Genomic DNA, 21,956 nt, shown 5'->3' on the forward strand with positions numbered 1-21,956 from the left:
ATTTGAGTCTAAAGTACACTTCAGTGAACTACACGTGTTTGCTTAAAGACGCCATCTTTAATAACCCACATGCATTGCGTCCGTAACTGTAACAATACTTCATGTTAGCTAACACAACAGAATTTAAATAGAGTCCGCGACTATTTTGATATGCGATACCAGCATATTTTCCTGACGAGTCCACGAGTCACTTTCGAAGGACTGGAAGGACGAGAGAAACATGCGAGCTGTTTACTCGCCAGGCCATGCTCACAGGAAGGACACCACTTCGTAACGGATCTGGACGAGCAATTATTCATGTTCGAGTAAGAGCTGTAAACTTTCGGCGACAAACAAACACGCCGAGCACTGTGTAGAGAAGCCATCTTGACTATGCCGGCACGTTTGATTCCGGCTCGGAGAAGCTGGACCCAAGCAGGAATAGTCGAATGGAACGGTATTTTCCGGTTGTTCCGATTTTCCGGAATTTAAGGACAACCTCGCGAGGTTGTCCCAAAATTCCGGACTTTATTCCGGGCAATTTCTGTTCCATTCGCTTCCCAACCCGGAATCCCCGGAATTTTTGGTTGAATGGAAAGTGCCCTACAACTTTTGGTCTCCAATCCTTTACTCGTCTGGCAACAAAAGAATGGAACTCTCTACCCAATTTTATAAGGTTATGTAACTTCTCAGACTTCAAAAAGCACATCAGCAAAGCCAATTCATGAAACATGTAAATAACAATTTTATAATAAGTTAATATAAGTCAATGTAAATATGTAAATAGCAATTTCTATTTTTTTAATTTTTTTGTTATCAAATATTTTGTTCTCGGAAGTATTAGCTTGTCAAGCTACTCTGAAATTCGAGCTTAAATAAAGTTTATGATGATGATATACCACTAGGAAAAAGGAAGCTTAGCAATGGTAAAAGACAGAGATTGTCGGCTCAGTACTCTGCCTGAGTGAGAGAGGAAGCTCACCGTTGTACTGTTAAATCATCGTGCACCTTTTCGTAGGAATGATTGCGTGATGAGCCAAAAGAGCATCTGTCTACACCGATGATATAAGTGAGTGAATTTTACAGAATAAATGACTCGCAGGCTATCATGAGTTAAGTAACTGTCTGGAACGCCAAGACGGGACAGGAAGATATTTGGCTCAAGCTAGATTATGGCATACAGACCGAGCGTTGGTCTAGTTTATCGTACCATCGTCATTAAAATTTAATTGTTAAAACAAACTTGAAAAAGTGTTTTGAATTACCCGCAGTCGTTAAATGAAATGTTGGTGTGAGCGGGGCAGGGTGGATTTTTCCGGAATGCTCACGCCAACCCCTCCAGGCTGACACATTTCATCCCGAGGGTAATACTCTCTGTAGGGTTATACCATGTTATGGAAGACAAGGTTTTTACATGAAGAAGATTAATGGCTTAGCAGAGGTACTAGGTCATTTCATGACAGCAAACTCAGATTCTGACCACTGTCATTTTCCTGGTAAAGTTTATATAACACACGACTTTGTCCAAAGCCGCAGCTAAAGCAATCTTCGTTGGTTTAATTTTAACTTTCAACTCGCAAAACCATTCGAAAGAGTTGTTCTTGTCGCGAGTCTTTCACTCTGTCATCAAATAGCATTTAAGAGGTAACTGAATTTACTGCGTACAGGCCTAGGACAGAGCAAACGGTCATAAGAAATACACTATAGGAAAGATACGAGCCCGCGTTACATCTGTCAGTTGTACAGCACGCGACACCACAATCTTCACCGCTTTCCTCGCACGCTTTCTTTGCCGCTTCACAAAGATCTTTGCTGGTGCACGAGGCCGTTACTGAGTGGATATCCAATCCCGTGCCATGTCTTCGTATGCAGGTATCAAGTGCGCATGTCTTTACGTACTTGGCTTCGTTTGTTTCCATTTTTGATTTTGAGCAAACGGTATTTTCTTCAGATGGTTTGCCAAATTCTAAACAGGAGTAGCACTTGAGACTGTAAACTGAAAATCAAAGAGAAAATTACCTGTTAGACACTGCGGTAACAGTGATAAAATTTGGATTACTAAACTTGGTTACACTCGTGACCAGAAGGCTTGATTTTGCTGGCTTTTGTTGTTGTTGGGGCAAAGCCCGCACATTGGCGTCGACTGAGGGATTTATTTCGCGAGTAGAAATTACTGCGGCTACTAAATTTGGCGATTTGCAAAAAATCGCAAAGATTATTTGCCGCAATAAATAGCAGCCTTAAGGTAATTGAATGTAATAAATGAATTCACAAAAAAGAAGAATCAAATTTGAAATTATCAAGCCCCCACACGTACGCATTGCGGACCTATTTTTTTTTTTGTTTGTTTGTTAGTTATTTCAAGGTTTTTATTTTCTGGAGCAGAAAAACGCGTAGTATGGCTTGTCTAAATCTCACCTAGGTCGTTGTGCATATTAATGAGGCCGTGCACGGTTAAGCTGTTCTCCGCAAAACCCAAAATGGTCCTGATATTGTTAGGCGGTGACACACATACAAAAACTATACAACAGTGAACATGAAAGGAATCCATATTTAGCGTTGTATTAATTAGCCCTCTTTAAATATTGAACTATAATTTCAATTTGTCAATAAACATATTTCCATTAAAAAATGTCATGAATCGAAATAGTCCTCTTTTTAGGTACATCCCTTCTGTTAAACTAGGTAACTATGTTACATGAACTGCTCGCTAACATTTTTAAACAAAGCTTCGCTGAAGTAGCTTGCCTGAGCTGCTCAAGTTGAGCAGCAGACAGTAGTAATGTACTACACTCTGAGGCAAATTTGCCTTAGAGATGTAGTACATCACTACTTCCAGTGCTGGATACAAAATATGGGACAAAAATGGATTCAAATATTGGAATCAAATATTAGAATCAAAAACTGAAATTCAAACCCTAGAAAACCAAGCCTGTTAAACCAAGCCTGAAAAACCAACCCTAACTCAACCTTAGGATCAAAATAAAAAAATCTCTTATACCTTTTTCAAAATTTTGGATACAGTGCGTTTAAACAAGCCTTGAAATCATAACTGAAATATGAATCTGGAAAAACCAAGCGAAGCAGATTTTAATGAGTCTGGCACCGCAGATCGTAAGATCGAGGAGGGGGATGGGACGAATGTTAAAAAATCACAAGGCCTTGGTGGGTAAAAAAGCTTCGTAAGAAGCTTTTCGGGCCTTGTTTTATGATGTTTTTGAAATTTATTTCAAAAATCACCTTATTTAAAAAATGCTCTTATACTCTTTTTTAAAAATCTTGCATCTTAGTGCGTTTAATCTGATTTTTTGTTGTAAATGATGCTGTTATTAATATGCTTTTGTGTCAAAAGATGTCTCCATTTACCGGATAATTTATAGTTATAATTATTGCAAATGACACAAAACCATTCCTTTTTAGATGCATATAAAGTCTTGGACCTTCTTTTTGCATCCATCTTGTCTTTTTCAGTAAAATATCTTCGAACTTCAACCATTTATATATATACTTTAGAAATTTTTATATATTTTTAACCGACAGTTATGGTAAATTTTTAATGTTATATATTTCTTGTGATTCGTTATTTTTTATATATATTTATGACTTTTTTAAAATTATGGTGATTAATATTTTATAGTTCAAGGTTAAACATCTGCATTATTGTCATGGTTTCATAATATTTGGTTCAATACAATAGATTCGAATGTTCTATTGTTTATATTAACTAACCAATCATATTACAATAAACTTTTATACAAACTTTTATATAAACGTTTGTCATAAAATAAACTTTTATTCTCAGAATTGATTCAAGATGCCAAAAATGGTAATAATTTCGATACCCGTGTTTCTAATCTCATTTGCTTATCATAAAAATAAAAATAGGTCTAATAAAAATGCTGATTAAAACGCACTATTAAAAGTTATATAAAATTATAATGTTTTATTATTATATAGAAAAGTTATGTTAGATAAATTTAATTATACTGAAATGTGGGATCTGATGACAACAAATCGTATGAGCGTTGAAAAATGGAATGAATTAGAACGTGAAATGAATAAAACATATAAAAAAAAACTGAATAATAACCTTTACCATATCAATAAAATAATTGATAAATTAAGCACTGAGAATAAAATTTTGATTAGTGATAATCAAAGGGAAAAAATAAATAAAATCTATCAATTAATTTTTGTAAATCGTAGTGCTATAAATAAATTTATAACAAAAGACAGAAATATGAAAAAAGAAAGACATAGGCTTATAAGTATTCGTTATTTGTTAAAGAGGATATTTCAACATCTAGATATACCAAGTGATTATATTGAAGTTAGTAAACAACAAAAAACACAAGAATTTAATCAAAGATACTGGTCTGATATATGGTTCATATTGGGCGAAAATATATGTGATATTACTGCCAACTAAATTCTTGTTTTTATATTTTGATTGATATATAAATATATTTAATATATATTTATATATTAAATCCTTCATAGAAATCCAGTTGTTAAATTCATTAGCTATTTCTTTTTATTAGTTTTCTTTACTTGACGGTTTTTTGTCCCAAGGCCAACTTTTCTTTTACCAGCTATCATAGCTTGAACAGCTGTAGTGCGTTTAAATATGTTGTAAATCCTTGATTGGTATCCAACTATTAAATTCATCACTATAACCTTTCCACTTCACTAAAGCTTGTTTCTTCTTATAGTTCCGCCGAATTACTTTATCAATACGAAATACTTCTTGTTTTGCTTTCAATAGTTCGGACTCGTAAAAGCTACCTTGTATTTCTTCATTATTCAAATCTTTTAATTTATAAGTTATTGGATTAGTGTATTGGATCTTATCAACGATGAATATCTCTTCTGACCAATTAGGAGTATAGCCTTTGTCGAACACCTTTCGTTTATATTTAGATATTCGGACCTTATCACCAACCTTAAATTTGGGTATTGCTGATAATGGCTCTATATCACCGTATAGGTTAAGATATACAATTCCTTGATTTTTTTCCTTTGAAGCTTCTGTTGGTGTCATCTTTATTGAACTGTGTTTTGTATTATTGTATTCTTTTACCAGTATGGGTAGCATTTCAAGATACTGTGTGTTACCTTGAATAGTAAACTGTTTGTACATTTTATTTTTCAAAGTTCTATTAAATCTCTCAATAACAACAGCTTTACCTTCATTAAAAGTGGAATACATCTTAATATCATTTTGCTTTAGCCATTCCTTGAATGTTTTGTTATAAAATTCAGATCCCTGATCGACCCAGAGAAATTCAGGTTTACGTTTGTCATTAATGACAATATTGTTGAATGCGTTAGTTATTGATGTACCTTTCTTATCTTTCAATTGTATAGCCCAAGCGAATTTACTGAATACGTCAATTATAGTCAATAGATATTTATAACCTTTATTCCATTTTGAAAGTTTATCCATAAAAACTAAATCTGCAGACCATATGTCGTCAATTCCATTTGATATTACTCTTCTAGTTTTAAATTTTCGTCTGATTGGTTTATGTAACTCATCGGCTAATTGTTGAGACCAATCATTTTTACTCAACGCCGTTTTCCGTTTTTTGTCTTCTTTTGTTTTACACCCATACCTACTTTAGCCTTGGTAGCAATAGTGTTCCTTGCAATAGCATGACCCCATTGTCTGTCTTTCCATGGGATAGCATCAAGGGCTTTTACCATCTTTTTATCAGCTTCGTTTTTGCATTTAACCTGATCTTTTGAGGGTTTATTTGCACAGACGCTGTAATCTACATCATGTTGCATCGATACAGCATCTGTTTTACCAGTTGGTGACTGATATATTTTTAGTATTTTACCTGTATTTGGATCCCATTTTACCTGTTTTTTAAGAGGATTACCCGGGCCGGTATATTTATGGCCGGGCATAACAAACCCTTCTTTTGGAGCTACTTTCAGAATAGCTTTGTGGATATCAAAACCTCTACCGCTTTTCTTTTTAATGAATTTGCTTTTATTTTTTCTGCATATTGAGCAAATACTTTTTTCCATCAGCTTGTTATTTTTACTTTTGACTGTCTTTGGATTGATTGAATTAGTTTTCATTTTACACGAAACACAGTATGACTGACACATATATATATATTGATTAGATATTAATCACAGTATTTATTCCTCCATTTCCCTGCTTTTTTATCCCAAACGGTTCCAGAGCATGACGGATCTTGATGCTCACTTGGAGATGTCCAGAATTTCTTTGAGAATAATCCGGTTTTCGTGTTGAAGGCACCTTTTGCGATGTCTCCACTCCAATACTTTTTGAACAGATCTTTATCACCTCCTGTAGCACCCATGATAAAGGATGCTACGTCTTGAGCCTGCTGAAACCCTGGGATCTTATTGCCGATTTTATTGTTGATCGATTCTCCGAGTCCTTTACCAGATTTGTTGCTTACAAAACGGGTTTTAGTGATTTTGCATTCAGCGCATATGCATTTCATCATAGTTCGGCCATTTTTGGTTTTTACATATCGCTCGCTATCAGGTATGCATTCAGTCTTTTTTTCTGTTTTACACAATACGATTTGACCATTATATATATTGATTATACAATTTCATCAAAATTTTTTTTACAGCTTCTCTTTTCTTTATCAATGAACAAAAATTCGAAGGGCATCAGTTTGTCAAATAAATTGGGATCTATTCTGTTTTCTTTGCCGATCAGATTGGAATGGTTTTTTGTGGCTGGTGGATATAATAACATATGTGAACTGTTCAGTCTTATTTTCTGAGGCACATCATAGTAACTTTGACTCAAATAAATGGGAGTTATATTATGATGTCTTCCGTCAGTGAAATGATTCGCTATTTTGGATTGAATTTTGTCACAACAATTTATCAAATCATCGAAGACCACTATTTTTCTGTTATTGTTGGGATATTCTTCAGTATCCATTATTTTATCAGCAGTCTTAATCTCTAACACATCATAACCAACCTTTTTTGATATGTCATCCATCAATGATTCGAGATCTTTTATTTTGTCTTGATGTCTATTCGGAGTATAAAATATTATCTTGTCATAAAACACGAGCGGTTTTCTCAATATGTGCATCAGAAGGTTTGTTTTACCAGAATTGCTTTGACCGCAAATGAGCATTCTGAATTCTTCATTCAAGAAGTTATTTAAGCTTCGTTTTTGGGCTTCTTTTTTGATGTTGTCATAGTTTGGAATCTTCATCAATATATATATTGTGTACATTAAAATATCTGTCTTCCAGCATTTATGTCAATTGATATATTAATTTTGTCATTTATCTAAACTATTATATATGGATATCGAAAAATTCAGAGAGAATCAGAAGAAGCATTATGAGAATAATCTTTTGAAAAGACAAATCAGAAAACAAATAAAAGACACACTGGATGAAAAACAATCAAGACAATTTGAAAGCAAGGAATTATTCAAACCCGTTATAACATCTCAGAAAGAGGTGAAAGAAACCATCGATAAAAAACAAGATAAATTAATTGAAAACTTGAATGAAAAACAAGAAAAATTAATTTCAGCTGTTGATATGTTGAATGAAACAATATCATCATCTGGTTCACAAAGTGGGGTTCAAAGTTGGTTAAGTGATTTACCATCAAAATTTGATCCTTTAGACATAGTACCTGAAGAAAATGAAGAAGAAGATGAAGATGAAGAAGTACCAAAAAAAGAAGTCGTTGAAGAACATATCTTCAACCAAGGTGAAAAAAACATCATAAGAAAATATGGATTTGATCCTGATTTGAATGATATTCCAGATGTAAAAGAAGTTAGATCAGCAATATCTCATCTTACTGGAAAAAGACGATCTTCAAATCGGATTATTAAAAATAACGCAAGGAAAGATCAAGAGATATTGAGTAAATATCGCACTGTTATAAAAGGAATCAATTTGAGGGAAAAAAAAGGTGAAGGTATCAGGTCTTACAAACAGCCGAAGCGGAATGCTTACAAGATAAACAATGGACAGTATGGTGGTTTACTCATAAATATGCCAAGATTAATCAATGAAATGGTCATCGAAGCCGTGAAAGATGGCAAAATGGTTTATGAAGACATTGCTGACAAATCACTCGTTGATCTCATCACAAAGAGGTTTAATCCGAAGAAAAAGTATTCATCAAAAGCAATCAAAATATTCAATAATCTCAATATGTTATCAAACATCCCAAAACACAGATCATCAGGGAAATCAAAACTGATTGGAGGTGCAATCATATACTCAAACCCAAACGATTTGATGAAAAGATTGACTTTGTTGACTGGAAGCAAAAGGGCTGGTAATACAAGTATTGCTCTCAGAAATGAAATGTGGCAGATCATTGATTATTTACTCAAACAAGGTGTGATAGCTAAAACACAATACGATAAATTTGTCAGGACTCAATTAATGTAATCTAATGATATAATGGAAATCCCGATGTTTTTGGATAGCAATGATGGAATAAGAGATTCAATGTCTCATGATTTCACCATCAATCATGTGCCTGAAATAGTCTTGGACAGGAATAAAACATATTATTTGGCTCTTTACAGTGCTGAAATGACTTATAGCTGGTTCAATGTGTCTTCAAAGTATGGAAATAACAAAATAAAATACAGCAAAGATTCTGGAGCAAATTGGGTTGAAATCGTTTTCCATGATGGAAATTATAGTTATACAGACATTAATGCTTATATTTCACAAATACTCGAAGTGAATGGTGATTTAAACGATAAGGGAAGAGGTATTTCACTGAAATTTTCATCATCATTATTGAAAGTGTATATCGAATTGGAAGATGGATATAGATTAGATCTCAGAGAAGGTGATTTCTCAAAACTGATTGGTTTCAATAAAGAAATCATCACATCATCAAAATATGGACACAATGCTCCTAACATAACGAGAAATGTAGATAACATTTTCATTCATTGTAATCTTCTGAGTGACTCGCTTGTTTCAGGGATGCAAGGTGATGTACTTTATCGTTTCAGTGTTGCCAATTTGCAGATATCTTATCCATTTGAAATAAAAGAAACAATACCTCGACCCCTTTTCAACAAAATCAATACCAACATCATCAAAGAATTGAGGATATATATCACTGATGGATTGAACAACCCTATCCATCTCAATAATATACCAATTAACTTGACTTTGCTGTTGAAAGAAGTGTGATATTATATATCGTATTCGTATATGAGCAGAATCAGAAAAGTGAGAGATATGAATACCGGTATGTCATACTACATCGACATTGAAACCGGTGACCCAGTTGATGATCACAAAAAAGGAGGTGGTATTATGAACAGTTTGATTTCCACTGCAAAAAAATCATTGACAAGTAAAACCAACAAAGATTTGGCAAAAAAAGCCGGTAAAAAAGGAGTACAACATGTTGCACATAAAACTGGCAACATCATCAAAAATAGACTGAATAAAGCAACCAAGAAAGAAACAGAAAAACTGAAAAAATACAGTGAATCAGAAAATAAGGGAGATATGATCGTCAGCTTATTACAATCACATCCTGAAAACAAAAAATTCCAACCAGAAAGAACGAAAAAGACGGAAGAACAATTGAGGAATGATATTCTCAGTCTGGAATTCGACAAATTAACCAACATGTAAAATAATGTAAACCATTATTATATAATGTCTTTCAGAAGTTCGAAATATTGCAAACGATATGAATATGTCTCATTTGAATTACAAAATCCAATAACATTACCTGCAAACAATCAATTTCAAAAGAAGAGTGGATACCGTTTCGTCATTGACAGTAGCAGTGAAACTCATCCTTTTGACTTGTATAATTCATACCTTTCTGTCGATTTTAAAATCACAAAAATGGATAACACTGGTTATGATGTTGCTGATCGGGTTGCAACCGTCAATTCCGGTTATTCACTTATCAATCAGTTGAAGGTTGAATTCAACGGAGTGAATGCTCTGGATACACCAGGGGTTAATCATGCTATCAATGTGAAAAATCTGACTGAATTATCATCAAGTTACACTAAAACAGTCGGACCAAGCATGTTTAATTACCCTGATACAGCCGTCGGAGCTGTGATTCAAAAATATACAATGAGAGCAGTACAACACGGTGCAAACAACGCTGGTAATGCTTATGAAGTAAGAAATTTCGTTGATGGAGATAATGTAAACTACAATGAGGGTTTCGCAAAAAGAAAAGCATTACTCACGCAAGCTGCTGAAAATAACATCATACTACCATTGAACAGATATGGTTTTTTCAACTCTTTTGAGACAGAAATAGCACCCAATGGTAAAGTAACCATTGATGTCAATCTTGAAACTGATAACAATGTGATATTTCGAAATGGAGGTGATCCTGGTAGGTTTATTGTCACTAGGCTTGTTTTATGGGTACCGAAAATGATATTCAATGCTGAGGGTGAGCAGATATTTCTTCAAAAATATCTGAAGCCACACACATGGTCATATAACAAAGAAAGGATAGAGATTTCTCCGTCAACAACAGCACGTCAAGGTACATTCAGGATTACTTCTTCTATTCGTAAACCGAGACATGTTTTCGTGTGGGCTCTTAATGATGCAAAAATGAATGATCAAACACAGAATCCGTTTCTATTTAATACATATAACATTGCCAATGCAAGAACATTTTCAAGTGCAAGGCTTGAGTTGAGTAACGGAGTGTTTTATCCAAATGAGGAATTAAAACCAGATACAGAGATCGTACAAGCATACAGGACATTGATGGAATATCAAAAAGATTTCAATGCTTATTATACTTCCCCAACAATCACACTGAAATCATTTCAAGAGTTGTATGGGCTCATCTATTTTGATCTTAGAAACCAAGAGGAAGAAATCAAAAGTGGTTCAACCAAGATCCAATTAATTTACAATTTATCTGGGAATCCAAATGCAAATTACAGCCTCTATGCTTTGATTCTCCATGAAGAAGAGCTTAGTGTTGATATCGTCAATGGTAAAGTTCTCCTCAAAGCTTGATTCGTTAATCAAATGTATTTTATATAATGTTTATATATATGACTGAATACAAACCATACACTGTATCACTCAGCGGAAACCAGAAATTGAAGCTCACAAAAGCCATCATGAACAAATCTCCAATAACACTGAGGTTGTCGTCTAATGAGTTGTCTGGAAGCGACAAAATGTTTCTGACAAAAACACAGATCAATAAGATCAAAAAATCGAAAACCCTCAATAAAGGTGTTGATATAAAAATTTCAAAAACACAAATTTCTCATATTAAACCAATGATACAATCGGGTATGGGTCTTCAAAATAGACCGTATCCACCTTCAATAAAAAGCCAAGGACAAGGATTGCGTAACAGACCATTTAATATCCACGATTATGCCCAGTACAAAAGCCCCCCTTTCATTGGTACTTGGGATCAGAAAGGTTCAGGAATAAAAAAAAGAACCATGAAGAAAAAAGTAACACAAACAACCATTCCAATAATTGGATTGAGATTGTAAATAAACCAAAATTCATTAATAAAGCTTTGAGCGATAGAGATTTGATTAATTGGTGTGATTATTTAAAAATTGATATTACCGGCATATATAGCAGAAACCAACATATGCCTAAAAATCATAGTCCATGTATTATCAATTTAGATGATTTGAATAATGCTGGAACTCATTGGACTTGTTGTATAAAAGGTAAAAATGACAAAACATTATGGTATTTCGACAGTTTCGGAATGCATTACCCCCAAGAATTTGAAATGAGAGCAAAGAGAGATGGTATCACCAATATTCTTTTTAATAATTCTCAATATCAAGACCTCAAGTCTGTTTTATGTGGTTATTATTGTCTTTATTTTTTACACCAAGCACTTGTATTCAAAAAAGGATATTTTGACATCTTGAAACCATTATCAATGACAAACACCAATCACAATGAAAAATTCATCAAGAACTATTTTGAAAATATATAACATAATTACATATGGGATTTTTTGACGGCAATCATACTGCGAATGCAATAACTGGTAGTGTTGGAAAAGAAGGACCAGCTGGGGTTGGTTTTAAACTGACGGACGATGGCAATTATGATATGGATAAAAAGAAAATATTTGGGTTAAAGACTCAAGATGACGTAGCATTTGATGCTGATCTTGATACATATGCAAAAGACTTGAGTAGTGCTGTTAACAAGAGATATGTCAACCAATTTTTAATGAAAAAAAACAGTGATGAAACCCATTTTGATTGTGTTGGACTTTCACTTCAGAACACTGAAGCTTACTATGATGGGTTGTATAACGACTTATCAATACCGAATGTTGAATATGTAAAATTAGAAGACAATAAAGTCAAAACAGAACTAAACAACAAACTCACTGATAAAGCCGATCTTAGTACCAATAACGAACAAACGTTTAACAGCATAATAAACGTACCGAAATTCGATTCAGGATATAGTAATATGTCAAATGTGATGAATAAAGAATATATTGACTCCAGAAACGCGCTTAAAGCTGATAAAACATATGCCGACAATACTTTTCTAACGAAGAAAACAGGTGCTATTTTGGCTAATACCCTTCAGAGCAAGGTTTCCAAAATATATGCCGACAGTACTTTTTTAACGAAGGCTGTTGGTAATGGCTTAGCTCAGAGCATACAAAATAGGCTCAATATTCACGGTAGTAACATGATGGAGGCAAATCTCGATATGGGTGGGTATAATATAACCCATCTAAAAACCCCAAGCAATAATACAGACGCTGTAAACAAAAAATACATGCTTGATTATGTTGGTGAAAGTCATGTTCAATCAGCTAATGGTGAAAATAAATTCAAATATATAATGGATGATCCCAATGCACAAGTGAGTGAAGAAGATGATGTCGAATTGGGGAATGTTGTAACCTTTCAAAATTCACCACATAAGGTAAATAAAAAGGTTGTTGACATGAAATTATTGCTTGACAGTTCTAAAGGCTATTACAGTTCAAGAATTGGACTAAATCTGTATTTATTGACCAATGATCAATATACTGCTGTTCTTGAGATTATGTGGGTTAGTGATGATATTGACCCTGACAGTTTGGAAATATATGGCACATCATCCATAGAAACTATTCATAACGTTAGCAGAAAAACGTTTAAAACACAAAAATATGTCAGATTGATATGCCAATTCACAAAAAGTCAAAGCATCGGAAACAATTACTTGTATCTCGATTTAGTCATGAAAAATAAAACAGGAAGCTCTTATGACCCTAAACTACAGACATATTTCACTGTTTATGGAATATCTGGTCATCAATCCAATGTCGAACCAAGTATTTATGATCAAATATATTATATAGCTAATGACCAAATTAATTTCAACACAGCGATCAATATGGATAATAAAGCTATTTATGGTATTGAAGAGGGAAATAGTGATAGCCAAGCCGTCAATTATAAACAACTGAATAGCTTCAATGATAATCTTAAGGCCTATCTTGAAACAAAAATATTATCACTCCAACCCAAAAGTTATTATAATGAAGTGTTTGAATACTTTTTTGATTTATTAGATGTATCGAATTTTACTATGTCAGATAGCAACGGCAGTGTTGTTTCTGGCTTAGGTAGTAATCTCGTTTTTCAAACTACTAAATTGTTAACAGAATTTGAACCAAAAGGGGGCTTTATAGGTGTTTTCGTAATTAATTTAAATGAAAATATCACTGAATCAAATGACTACACTATATATATATCATTCAAAAATGACTATAAACTCGGTGATAATAAAAGAATTAAAATAGAATTAGGCAACGAGGGTAGCTTTCATTTCCCATGGATTAAAGTAGAGAATAATAAATTAGCACTTGAATATGATTTAGATTCATATACAGAGCAAATCAGAGATGTTTATATAACTAAATTTTTAAACCTCTGGTATACTAAAATAGGGAATCAATTTAGAATCGCTGTTTGCAATAATGTTATGAGTATTGATCAAACATTGTCTGGGTTTAATATCAATGCATCCAACATTAAAATCAGTTCAGATTACTATGTACAAAGAATCGCTTTTAGTAAAACTGCATATCCGATAAATGGTAGAGAGTATCATAAAATCCAATTTTTAGATAAAACAGGGGGTGTATTCTTCGAATAAATTATCTAACTCACTATTTTATGAAAATCAATTAATTGTATAAACAATATATATATATGAAAGCTGTAGATTTAATACATGAGATACTAAAAAGTATTGAACGATTGATCCAAAATATCAGGAAATTATATAACAGAATAAAAAATAGAAAATCGAATGAACGAAACATTGTATAATCATATAACATATGAGAAGATATATGATGAATTTTAATCACATATCCAACAAATTATCAGAAGATAGAGTGAAGGAATTGAAGGACCTGTATAATAATTACCACCGATTACAGACATGTTATAAATGGAAGTATAAGAAATTGAAACGTGTTTATCTGTCTCTGCAGATGTCCTCCATTGGCTTGACTGTCATAGGTACTGTTGTTGGTAGTATCACTCTTAATCCTATTGTTATAGGTTGTTTAACAGGATCGGGTGTTTTGATTCATGGTTATATAACAAAGAGTAACATATCTGACAAAGTGAATAAATGCAAATTTGCATACACAAGTTATGAGAAAGTTTGTATACAGATAAAATGCTTCTTGAGAGGCTTACCATCAGACGAAAATGCTTTTCTGACCGATCTAAAAGTGCTTGACGACATAGTAATTGATCAATGCCCCACTGTAGATGAATATGTTAAAAAATATTATAAAAAATTCACTTCAGAATAATCTTCATAATCTCATCAAATTTCAACAATAAAATCTCACCCCAATACCGATCATTAAACGCTAGTGTTTTTTTTGATTCAGAAATCTGTATAAAATCGCAGGGTATACCGAGCATTTTAAACAGCTGTCTTATAATATATTTCGTTGAGATCATCCTCTTTCTTCTTTTATTTATAGATGGAAGAATAGTATCGATCTCATGAAACACTTTGTAAATCTTATCGCGCTGATTATGAGACAATTGAACTCCATTTTTAATACATAAATCGTTTAAAACATTCTCAATGTGGTATTTACGATGATATACCGATTCTCGCCGTATTCTATGCATATTTTCATAAAAATCAATGTACTCACTGACATAATCATAACTATTAACCAAACCGCAATTTAGACAGACATCCATACCATTTATATTTTCTATATCCTGCTTACTACAGCATTGCTCAGCATCCTTGATACCTTTTATCAATAGTTGATCACAGAAAGGGCATATAGGTTCTTTTAAATTTTTTAATTCATCGTGGATTTCAGAATTACAAACCATTATATATATAACACACATAACTTCACGGCACAGCTGTGTTTGGCAGTAAATTTCAGAATAAACTTTTTGAGTAAACTTTTGAGTAAACTTTTGTGTAAACTTTTGTGTAAACTTTTGTGTAAACTTTTGAGTAAACTTTTTGAGTAAAATTTGTTGAAATATGATTGGTCAATAGAAATCACGTCATTAAAAACATTGTACTCATTAATCATTTATAACTTATGGCTAAAACCGTAAACTGAATAATTATGTATTTAATGTTGATCCTTACGAGGCCTTCCCCGTCGTCGTTTCTGGTCTTCAGGTATACACTTTAAACGTACATGATTTTTGTCTTCATTTGATATGTCTGAAGATAGCATTTTAATAATACAAATATTTGTTTTAAGGATGCTCTGAATACAATACATTTTATTAATGAAGGCTATATCATTCGAGCTTTGATCAGATTCTAAAAGGTGTTTGATATTTAATGTTATATCAGTCATTATATATATATATTAAAGAAAATAATTATCTGTTTATATCTAAACGCACTATAAAAAACTGAGGGAAATCCCCATCTCTTTTTTTAATTGTTAGAATCTTCTCAAAGGTTTTCAAAAAGCATTTTAAATATTAATCATGTCACTACCTGTGGGATACCATACTTGATTTTCATATTTCAGAATAATAATCATATCGCAGTTGTTTTGATGAAAATAGACTGAATTTAGAACTATTATTGATATAAAGAATAATTATGTATCTTATATTGAGGAAGGCCTTTGAGAGGCTGATTGCACAGCATATTAATAGCTGTTATTGTTACTTGTACTATCGGTAACCAAATATATAATTATATCTGGTTATTTAAAAATAAGAATTACTATAAACTGATATAAAGAAATATTTTATAATATAAAATAAAGAGAAAATGGCTGGGAAATGCAAATACGATAATGACGATGATCGGATAAAAGCTATTCGAAATTCAAAAACCAAATACATGCTTAATAAACAGTGGAGATGCGACGTTTGCGATTACGATAGCAATCTAGCATCCAAATGGATGCATATGAGAACTAAAAAACACATCACAAATAGTATATTAGATGGTCTACGAGAGGATGATCGGTTTGAAATAATCGATGAAGAATGATACATATAATCAACACATCATGCACTTTTACAATGACTAAATATATAATATATCTAGTTATTTAAAAAAATGAAAAATCAAAAAAATTATTTTACTATAAAAACACTTAAAGAAAAATTAATTTACTATAAATATGAAAATGGAAAAAAAAAATTTTAAAAACCCGCTAAAAACTCAAGATGTGATCTCATCAGTACTCACATCTAAAAACGCTATTAAAAATAATATCTCTAATTATAATATGGAACAAAATACCATTAATCATAATGATAAACAATTTTTTATAAATAGTGTTGATAACACTCTTGGTGCTACTTCGGATGGAGATATACTCAATATTCCAAAAATGAAAGTAGTTAAACCGGCTATTGATAAAGATGGATATCCTTATTTATATATCGCAGAAAAAGACTATGATAACCCTTATGATCTCAAGAAAAAGATATTAGTTAAAGATTTCGTATTTAGGACATTTTATAATGAGATTCCTGATGATAAAGTCGTTGTAAATGAAAATGGTGACAAAAATAATAACAGTATTGGTAATTTAGTGTTGATTGATAGCATCACAAAGGCTGAACCCAAACTCGTAACCAAACCAAAACCCCAAAACAAACCAATAGTTGAACCAATAAAGAAAGCAACAAACAAACCCAAACCCAAAACTAAAACAATAAGCTTTATAAAAAAATTATCCAATGATTACCTTGCTGATGCTAAAAAAATGGGCTTTTCATGGATGGATTTGGTGAAAAAGATTAGCCGACAAACAGTGATTAACAAAGTACATAAATATCGAAACGATAAGACTTTGGATAAGGCTATACGGGACAAAAACGATAGTTTAATACGTGATGCACAACTCAGTCAAATGGAAGATTCAATTAGAGAAGCTCACTTTAAACAGATGATGAACAAAATTAAACAACAACACAAGAAGCTGATTAGCAGTCAAAATCCAATTTCAAGAACTAAACTCACAAATGAATTTAATTTCGATGACAGCATTTATGATACAACATCCAATGACCAGCCTCTATTTAAAATAACTGAAATTGGAAATACCGAAAATAAAAAATTCAATGCTTACACTAATGAGTTCAAAATAAATGTACGTAAAAATGCTATAAGCAATAAAAATGAAATTTTTAGTGTTTTTGAAAAAAATAGTTGAAATGGCAATAAAGAAAAGACAGTTAAAAGGTAATGACAGACTCAGATTGGTAATTTTAAATGATGAATTAAATAATCCTATATCAACAAAAATGATAAAAATTTCTGATTTCAAGTTAAATCAACTCTCAGACATAATCAATACTTTAGAATATAAAGAGATAGATTTAGAAAATTGCATAATAATTATTCAATCTGTCAAAATACCCAGTGGTAAAGGAAGATTGTATTTATCAATACAAACAGTGAATAGAAAGCAATGTATTATCACCATAAAAAACACCGACTCAATATGCCTTGCTAGGGCCATTGTAACAGCTTATGCTAATTTACACCCTGAGAATTACACCACAACTCAGTTGAAAGATGGGTTCAATAAAAGCAGAAAACTACAAGAAATTCAAGCCAAAGAACTTCATAATAATGCTAATGTTGAAATTAACGATTATGGAAATTCTTTAGAAGATGTAAATAGCTTTGCATCACATTTAGATATTGAGATTAACATTATCGATTCTGAGCAGTTTAATGAAATCATATATACAGCTAATAATGGTAAAATTAACAAAATTTATTTATACAAAACACGGAATCATTTTGATGTCATAAAATCAATGACAGCTTTTCTAAATGTAGCATATTACTGTCATAGTTGCAAAAAAGCTTATACAAGACGTGATAAACATAAATGCCCCCAAAAATGCCTTTCTTGCTTTAAATATTTCCCAGACGATAATAAATGCAATGGTAAAGACGTTACCTGTAAACACTGCAATCGTGTTTTTCATGGTAAAAGTTGCTTTAAAAACCATACAAGAAATCGATCGAAAAAAGATGATGATGATTCAGTGTGTAGCAGTGTAGCAAAATGTTTAAAATGCAATCAAATCATCCTAAAACCATATATTAAAATACATAAATGTGGTTACAAAATGTGTAATAATTGTAATAGCTATTGTGAAAGCAAACATAAATGTTTCATGAAAAAGATCAAGTGTAAGGGTGGAAATTGCATCAAAGATAACAAAAATCCTTGCAGATTAAATAAAAACATAAAACGAAAAGATTATTGCTACTCATGTAGAACGTATAATGAAAAATATTTATTTTTCGATTTCGAATGTACACAAAACACTGGAACACATGAAGTTAATTTAGCTATCGGCCATGATTTCAATGGTAATGAATCAATCTTCAATGATATTAATAGTTTTTGTAGTGGTATTCTTAATGAAAAATATAAAGGATACACACTTCTGGCTCACAATTCCAAAAGGTACGACACCCATTTTATTCTTAAATGGTGTATTGATAATGGTTTTAAACCTTACTGTATTTACAATGGTGCAAAAATTATGATGATGGAAATTCCACAATTAAGAATCAAGATAATCGACAGCTTAAATTTTATTCAGCAACCATTATCATCGTTTCCTAAAACGTTTGGTTTAAACGAGCTGAAAAAAGGATATTTCCCACATTATTTCAACAAAATTTGTAATCAAAACTATATAGGAAAAATACCTTCTAAAAAGCATTATGGGTATAATCAAATGAAAACCCATGATAGACAAAAATTTTTACAATGGTATAATGATCGTGTTAATGAAAATTATGTTTTCGATTTCAAAAAAGAATTAATTGAATACTGTAGGTCAGATGTTGATATATTAAGAAGATGTATGTTAAAATTCAGGCAAGATTTCATTAAAGAGGAAAATATTGACCCACTAAAATACATTACAATAGCCGGTGTTTGTATGGCTATTTATAGAGGTAATTATATGCCAAAAAATACCGTAGCTGTGGTTGATAATGTTGTTCAAACAGAAAACCATAGTGCAGTCAGTATTGCATGGCTTGATTACATAAGTAAGAAAAATAAAATTAAAATTCAACATGCCTTGGAAGGTGGTGAAAAAGTTATCAAATGCAACTATAACAAATTAAAAGTAGATGGTTTTTGTGCATCTACAAATACTATTTATGAATTTCAAGGTTGCTTCTGGCATGGATGCCCAGATTGCTACAAGGCCGATGTTATCAATAATAAGAATCAAAGTGATATGGGTACTTTGTATAATAAAACACAAGATAAAAACAAAAAAATAACAACTGCTGGTTACAATCTTATTGAAATGTGGGAATGTAAATTAAAAAAGGATAAAAGTTTTCAGAAATATTATAAAAATGATTGGTATAGAGAAGTGGTTGGGCAACTAAACCCTAGAGATGCTTTCTACGGGGGGCGTACAAATGCTACCAAATTATTGTACAAATTCAAAGAAGGCGAATGTGGTAAATACGTTGACTTTTGCTCCTTATATCCTACGGTTCAGTTCTACAAAAAATATCCCATTGGTCATCCTAAAAAAATAATATCACCAGAAAAATACGATACAAAATGGTATGGATTCATAAAATGTAAAATTTTAGCTCCAAGAGAATTATACCATGCTGTTCTACCTCAGAGAATCAAATGTGAAAAGGCTGAAAAGCTAATGTTCCCTCTGTGTATATCATGTGCTAAATCAAAACAACAAGAAAGATGCCAACATAGTGAAAATGAACGAGCATTTATTGGTACATGGACAACAGATGAGGTCAATAAGGCCATTGAAAAAGGCTATAAAATTATAAAAATATATGAGGTTTGGCATTTTGAGAACTCATCTGATGATCTATTCAAAGGTTATATAAAAAAATTCATGAAGCTAAAACTTGAATCAACAAAATATAATTTTAAAAATAACAATGACGAGATGATTTTTAGAAATAAAGTTAAAAAGAATTTAGACATTGAATTAGGTGAATTACATGAAAATTCAGGTTTACGAGCAATTGCAAAAATGTGTTTAAACTCACTTTGGGGAAAATTTGGCCAACGAAATAACATGAATCAATGTAAATACGTGACTGATATAAATGAATTTTATCAAGTAGTTCTCGATGATACAATAGATAATTTAAACATAAACTTCATAAATGAAGAAATGGTACAGATGAGTTATACTTATAAAGATCAGTTTGTTGACAATAGCTATAATACAAATATCTATGTAGCATGTTTTACGACTAGCAGTGCACGGCTAATGTTGTATGAAAAACTAGACTATTTAGATAAACAGGTATTATATTTTGATACAGATAGTATTGTGTATATCGAATCCAAAAATGGTAAGACAATAGAAACAGGTGATATGTTAGGTGATTTAACAGATGAGTTAGACGGCGAATCTATAAATAATACATTCGTTTCAGGAGGACCAAAGAATTATAGTTTCATATATGGTAATAATAAGCAGAAATGCGTTATCAAAGGTTTCAGCCTTAACCACGAAAATTCCCAAATACTAAATCACACAAATATGATTAAAATTGTAAAAAACGAGATCAAAGAACTCACATTAGTAAATGAAAATAAAATAACCAGACAGAATAAACAAATTGTAAACAAATATGAAGAAAAGGTATACAGCTTTGGATATGACAAGCGCGCAATAAAATACATATCGGAAAGATGTATTGAAACATATCCTTATGGATATTAAAGACAAACTCATATGTTTATCCTTGGTTATGATCCTAGGTTTTGATCCAAGTTTTGTTTAAACGCACTAAGATGCAAGATTTTTAAAAAAGAGTATAAGAGCATTTTTTTAAATAAGGTGATTTTTGAAATAAATTTCAAAAACATCATAAAACAAGGCCCGAAAAGCTTCTTACGAAGCTTTTTTACCCACCAAGGCCTTGTGATTTTTTAACATTCGTCCCATCCCCCTCCTCGATCTTACGATCTGCGGTGCCGGACTCATTAAAATCTGCTTCGCTTGGTTTTTCCAGATTCATATTTCAGTTATGATTTCAAGGCTTGTTTAAACGCACTGTATCCAAAATTTTGAAAAAGGTATAAGAGATTTTTTTATTTTGATCCTAAGGTTGAGTTAGGGTTGGTTTTTCAGGCTTGGTTTTACAGGCTTGGTTTTCTAGGGTTTGAATTTCAGTTTTTGATTCTAATATTTGATTCCAATATTTGAATCCATTTTTGTCCCATATTTTGTATCCAGCACTGGAAGTAGTGATGTACTACATCTCTAAGGCAAATTTGCCTCAGAGTGTAGTACATTACTACTGCAGACGAAGTTGAGACTCCGTCTTAAGAAACAAAAATATAACTTACCAGCCGTGATAACTGCACAGAAAATGGAAATAATCAGTACGAATCCCTTCATTTTTTATGCTTCTCAATATCGGCTTTTTAATGCAGCCTTACCACAG

The 21,956-nt window shown here is 32.1% G+C and overlaps 1 long non-coding RNA gene across 1 annotated transcript; it reads right to left on the reverse strand.

Moving 5' to 3' along the window:
- Positions 1 to 1,596: 1,596 nt before the first annotated feature.
- Positions 1,597 to 21,899, reverse strand: LOC144642429 (uncharacterized). The gene is made up of 2 exons (XR_013568732.1): positions 21,859 to 21,899; positions 1,597 to 1,975 (listed from the first exon to the last, which is right to left on the reverse strand). It is a non-coding gene; the product is annotated as an uncharacterized LOC144642429 (long non-coding RNA).
- Positions 21,900 to 21,956: the final 57 nt, after the last annotated feature.

This window comes from Oculina patagonica, chromosome 2 (genome assembly GCF_052425735.1).
Source record: "Oculina patagonica isolate OP01 chromosome 2, crgOcupat, whole genome shotgun sequence".
NCBI lineage: Eukaryota > Metazoa > Cnidaria > Anthozoa > Scleractinia > Oculinidae > Oculina > Oculina patagonica.